The sequence below is a fragment of the Alosa pseudoharengus genome, unplaced genomic scaffold (genome assembly GCF_046254945.1).
Source record: "Alosa pseudoharengus isolate Yale_2024_CS ecotype anadromous, Long Island Sound unplaced genomic scaffold, YU_APseudo_1.1 YU_APseudo_1.1_scf_16, whole genome shotgun sequence".
Lineage (NCBI taxonomy): Eukaryota > Metazoa > Chordata > Actinopteri > Clupeiformes > Clupeidae > Alosa > Alosa pseudoharengus.
Genome location: NW_027468630.1, coordinates 7,066,499 through 7,072,746, shown reverse-complemented (window position 1 = coordinate 7,072,746; position 6,248 = coordinate 7,066,499). Strand labels below are relative to the sequence as shown.

At 39.3% G+C, this 6,248-nt stretch overlaps 1 long non-coding RNA gene across 2 annotated transcripts; it reads right to left on the bottom strand.

Moving 5' to 3' along the window:
* Positions 1-3,958: 3,958 nt before the first annotated feature.
* LOC143126155 (uncharacterized) lies at positions 3,959-6,248 on the bottom strand. Of its 2 annotated transcripts, XR_012987393.1 has the most exons (5): positions 5,908-6,248; positions 5,107-5,192; positions 4,751-4,838; positions 4,424-4,647; positions 3,959-4,243 (listed from the first exon to the last, which is right to left on the bottom strand). It is a non-coding gene; the product is annotated as an uncharacterized LOC143126155 (long non-coding RNA). The 2 variants fall into 2 exon arrangements; XR_012987392.1 differs by having other exon boundaries at positions 3,959-4,647; positions 5,908-6,240.

Below are 6,248 nucleotides of genomic sequence, written 5' to 3'. Positions count from 1 at the left end.
CGGGGAGCGCGGTCCAAAACTGACCAAGTGTGCGCAACGCAAAAGCCATTACCCACTCTAGCCTTCCAAAGTAGACGCGGCTGAGACTGACTTCAGTCCGTTTTCTGTATGAGAGGTGTTGCAAATGTAATTTTAATAAATATTTGTACGAAAACTGGATCTAGTTTTTTTTTGAAAAGGGAAAGACTGTAATGGTGCTGGAGCTTTACGCTCGCTGCGCTTTCAAATGCAATTGTAGATCGAACTCAGCCTTGTCACGTCGAGCCAAAGTGAGTTTCTAACATCCAGGACGTGCCTGTCTACTCCGGACAAATTGCATCCAATCACCCCGAGGGAATTTAGCTAATGTCTCTGTCCAGGATGCGTGGGGAGAAAAATAAATCAAACCCCACACACAGAGAACGAGGCTTATTAAAGTACTTCACAGCGCAGAGATGGACGTACCGAGACTCACCCACCAGGGTCGACTAAATATGGGACTACCGGTACCCCCACGTGTTGCAGATATTAATTACCCAGCTCCCCATTAGGTTCACTCCGAAATTCTCTCTGAATGACATTAAATCTTCAGTGATCAGCACACCTTTGGGAATCATGTCAGTAATTAAGATCTAGGTTTTTTGTTTTTGGAAATGAATATGTTTTCCAGTGTCTTAATAGTCATTCCAATTTCTCGGATGACACCCCATATTTGATAAAAGTGATACATGATGGTTTTATTTAACAGTAGGCTAATATAACTTTCCTTTTCTAAGATACCGCCTGATTGTGCAGTTGTGTCATGCATTATGACACAACCCCCCCCCCCCCCCTCCCTTCAAAAAGTTACGTTTGCCTTCGTACCTTGCAGCCACGTTGTTAATCCAGGTCTCCGAGTAACGCGATGAATTTACAAAAAGCTTCAGAAGCTCACTTTCAACCCCTCAATTTTCTGTTTGCAGCGTGGCCAGAGCTCTGGATTCGTTTTACAACAGCGACAGTAAACAAAAGGTTCATGACGCGCTTATTAGCGGTGCTTTGATTCTGCATGACTAAACAGTGAAGGCCGATCATTAGAAAATGTATCCAAAAATTCTCTCAGTCGGAGTGAGCACATGGCTTCCCAGAGGGTCCATTTCCAGTTATGGAACTACACCGCTGTTTTCCATCGAGGAAAACACATTGCGGCCGTGCGTCTGAGGCCTATGACGAAGATATAGGCCTAGTGTTATGTTTCTCCCCATAGACCTACTAAAAATAAAAAATAAACCTGCATTGTAGCTTCCCATCAACTATACTGTTGTGTACATTTAGTTGCATATAAAATGTGATGCATGTTATTTAACTATGTTATTTAACTAGGAATGTTTACAGATGGGTAAATGGATAGACGGATGTGTGTGTGTGTGTGTGCGCATGGGGGGGGGGGGGGGGGGGTGTCTTCTACACATTTTAAAAGGCACGGGGAGGGAGTGGGGATGGGGCTCTAGCAGGAGAGGGAGGCTGAACAGATTTTCGTTCACGCCTGATCAAGTTCTCAAGAGCCGGGCCTCGTGTAAAGAGAACGGTAGCACCTGGTCTGGCCGCTGCTCTGCGTCTTCTTTTATTGAGAGTATGATAAGCGAGGCCACGCCGTGCAGTTTCCAGCGTTCACCTGAAGAACCCTGTCAGGTTGCACGGTTTCACGACTCCTTAATGGTGGTTAGTCCAAATAATGGCCCAAACATGGTCCGCGTGTCCTACCTGTGTCCTTTTAAGAGACTCCCAAAGACACCCATTTCCCGAGAGACTTGCAACAACGACGTTGCGTGGGTTACTAACAGCCCCCCCCGCCCACACACATATAGTGCATTACCTGTTACTATAGTGCATTACCTCGTCACATGTTTCCCTCAAGTTTTGATGTGCACATACAATCTACTGTTTTCAGAATCCTTCAAATCAAACTACCTGCATGCAGACATGATATGGTTGAACAAAAATAATATATGATGCACAAGACCACATGGAAATGTCATAAAATGTCATGTAAATATAAATAAAACACAAAAAAGTTCAAGAAATTGACATTTGTATAAGCTTTATTGTTTCATTCATCGAATCGTTAGACGAGATGTTTTTTTCACTTATGATTAAGTTATGCTTTCTTTAATTACAGAATTGTGTGTATGTGTGCATCTGTCTGTGACACACTGAGTCAGAGAGACAGAAGTGTGACACGGAAGGAGGGAGGGAGGGAGGGAGAGAGAGAGAGAGAGAGAGAGAGAGAGACTGACTGGAACCTGGTTACAGTACTATTGTCTGTATCCCACCTGGCTGGAGTTTGATTTTCTACCTGAATGCGTTTTGTCAATAAGAAGACTGCGCACACCCGATCAATATTTGCTGTATTGTATAAGACAAACTTGCATGGGATGGTCACCGGAAAAAACAGGGACATGCTATCCAATGTGTACTTATCATTTAAATGACAATGAAGCTATATTTAAAAAACGTGCAATGTACAGTGCAACAGTGACCCATATTCGTACAACCACGAACAAAAGGCAAACGATAGGCTAGTGATCAGTTTCTCCGAAAATCACCGGATTTTTGTTACAATTTACAATGAAAATTTCGTTACAATTTTTTTTTTATAAAAACAGCCACCTCCACCTACAAGTCAAAGTTCACTACGATATATGGCAAACCCACTACTATATCATACACTGGCCAACGCAGGCGCTGCATCGAACTTCCCTTGTCCGGCTGCAAGAGAAGTGTTTTCCAAGGTGACGTCGCCCTGTCGTTCTGACCAATCAGTGCTTAGTTTGAGGCTGATATTAAGAGAAAGTTAGGGGTTAGACACACAACGCTTTTTTCAGTCGCATTGACATTTCAACCGAACGAAGGGATCCAAAACTGACAAAAGCGGACACATAACCTGAGCTCAGATTAATTTATGGGTGAAACACAACAATTCTGATTTAAACGGGATATAACACCAGATGCTCGTGATTTGCCAGGTAAGATTTATTTTTTTTAAACCCACTTCACCCGGACACAAATGTTTTCTGGCTTCTTTGCAACACTTGCGATGCTACTCTCTCTGCAAGAGCGGAGTCAAGAAGTATATGAGAGCTGTATTTTGACTCGTCTGCAAGCGGGAACTTAAGTTTGCAACATGGTGCCGTAGACTGCATCAGTTCGCGCACATTGGGCTTTGCGTATCTAATTTTATTCTGCCAACAACCGGAGAGGGTGTGCTGCGCACCAGTAGGTTATTCAGACATCATTACGACTTTCAGGACTGTTCATAGGAGAACAGTAGACCATCCATCAATATCCACGAGGTCGAATATTATTGCGCGGTATAGAATAGCCTAATAACATTTTCTGGTCGATGTTATTGCTATTCTATACCTTCATATTTACGGTCCCCGAGTAGCCTACGCTAATACAAACAGCTAAACATGTAAGGGGTTGTTAACACTAAATATCATTTTTGTTCGTGGAACACAGAGTGGTTACATTTAGCAGAAAATAGAATATTATAATTTACAGTATTTAACACTATTATACATACACTGAAAAAAAAAGTTCCTTGAATTTACATGATTTTAATGTGTACATCGGTCCCACATAATCAGAATGTGTCCAGCTGACACAATTTTTACACTTTTGTTCTAGTTAATCGTTTCTTGTAAAACCTACACATTGAAATCACATCGTATTACATAAAAAAATCATGTTGAATGAAGATAATACCTTCATATTTATGTAATACCAATGTATTGTGTAATGCAAAAGTAATTTTATCATGTCAATAGTAATAGATTGTAAAAGGTACTTCTAACTTCATTTATTAATGCTAAAAAAATAAACTCTTAAAGTTTTATGTCCCTATAGTAACAGAACAGTGTGTTTTAACTGTTTTTTCTTTCTTTCTAGAATTGCAGACATCTGTTATATATCTTTTTACTGAAAAGAGTCAAGTCAGTTTAGTAGTCAATTTTTATTGAAAGCAACATGAAATACACAGTATTGTTTTTTATCCAGCAATTGACAAATGGAAAAAAGTGCAGCAAACATCACAGGGAAAGGAGAAAGATAGAGGAGTGAGAGAGGAAGAGGAGAGAGAGAAGTGAGAGAGGGAGAAGGGGAGAGAGGGAGAGAGAAGGGGGAAGAGAGAGAGGGAGAGAAGAGAAAGAAAGTGAGAGATCAGGCCTGAAGACTGATGGACCAGATTCAAAGATGACTGACCAAAAGGTGACATTTCTAGTTCCTAAAATAAAGATAATTAATAATTAATAATAATAAAAAACATCCACAAAAAGATTTCATGACCCGTGGTCACTCAGCCATTGATAGTCCTTTCAGGTTTCAACATAGTAAAAACAGTATTTCTTTTTCAAAAAATAAAAATGGAAAGTCATTCACTGAAACAGGTTGTTCTTTAACCAACCTTTGGAGTTTGCCTTCATCCAGCTCCATGAAGATTTTTTACAATGCCTCAAAGGTGTATCTAAGCACGGGCAGGTACATGAGGTTATCAACTCCGACATCATCAGTGACAGCTAACGGCCATGTAGATCTGTCAAAAACTTTATTCCTTGGAGTACGACCCCAATGTCCTCATGTTCTCTCAGGACATAAACCTCAACAGTTGTCTTCAACTTCATCCATGACCTGAATTAGGCAGACAAATGCACATAACAGTAAGAAAATGAGACCCTCTAACAAAGCCCTATTGAGAAATGAATGTGAAAAATAGACATGTTCATGTACATACCACATATTCCTGCACAAAGTTTTCAGGATCTTCCCCCGTGTAGATACAGAGTCCCTTCAGGAGACACTCGGCCAGCATCTATATCACACTGAAATAAAAACATTATTGATTAGCACGTTAATCCAAGTTTCATTTAAGTCAGCCACTGTTGTAAACGACCATATGATAAAAAGAAACAAAAAGTTAGACGAATACAATAGATAGATACTTTATTCTTCCCGAGATCATCACAAATTTTAGGATGTGATGAATAATAGAATAATAATAGAACAATATGTGAAGAAGTATCAATATCAACATGATCAAAAATATTAGCCTCTGTAAGGTTTGCATGATTAAAACTCTGCATTACTCACATCAGTAATTTGCTTAATCATTGCTTGGAGACAGGAACTTGGATTGAAGTGGGACAATTGTGATTCTTTTGAAATTCCGTGTTGATCTGAAATAAGATTAGCAGGAAGAAAATTAGTTTCATACGACAGTGCCAGACAAAACATACGCATACTGCACCACACATCTGGCATAACAGGCATTTATTGGTGTATAAGACATTCATTTTATCAACAGTAAATTCATAAATAAATAAAAGATCAAACTTCAGTGACTTCAAACAGTAACATCACTACATCTTAGACTCAGTAACAAAAAAGTTGTATGCGTACACTGTACTGCCTGTTTTTTTGCCTGCACAAACAAATCAAAATATTTATATTTCATATTTTCATCATATGGGGAGACAACTTCCTAGGGCTAAACGTTTTTGGATGCTATAATGTAACTTTGCAAATGGCTTTTTGTCCACATGGCTATGCTAGCTTGCTTTTAGGCAGCCATTTGCTGGCAACACACTTGGCGCACACAGGCTAACAGGCTTTTCACTCACATACAACTTATTATGCTTCAAACGTGATCAAATTAATGGACTGTACCAAACCAACCCCAATTTAGCTTTACTATGATTTATGTATTTTTCCAACCGCCCAACAGATGCAGCTAACTGGTTGGTTAGGCTAACGTTAACTTGGTAGAAAGAAACGGACCAAAAAATAATACAAAGACATCAAGGGTCAACTTTGCAACGCTGTAATACTGTAAGAAAACAGCTAGGAGATTTATTGTCTAATATAACATGATCATAAGGTTGATAAACTTACCCTTCAGTAGGCTAATTCGATTTGCCATTCTCTCTTCCACTTCAGTCACTGATGATAGATATCCAAACTTTAACGGTCAAACCATGCTTCAAAAACTTCTTCTTCTACTACTATGTATTTTTTTTAATGACACATTACAGCCACCTGCTGCTCTGGAGTATGTCTGAACTTAACATTTTCACTTTCGATCAACACAAGAAAAATGTCTACATCCAGCATTCAAAATTATCTCTTGAAATCTACTTAATTAAAACACGTTTGCAAGCGGAATATAAAACAATCATGTTGCATATATCAAATTAATTTGTGTCAAATCAAAGACCCCCTATTTCCATTTTTTT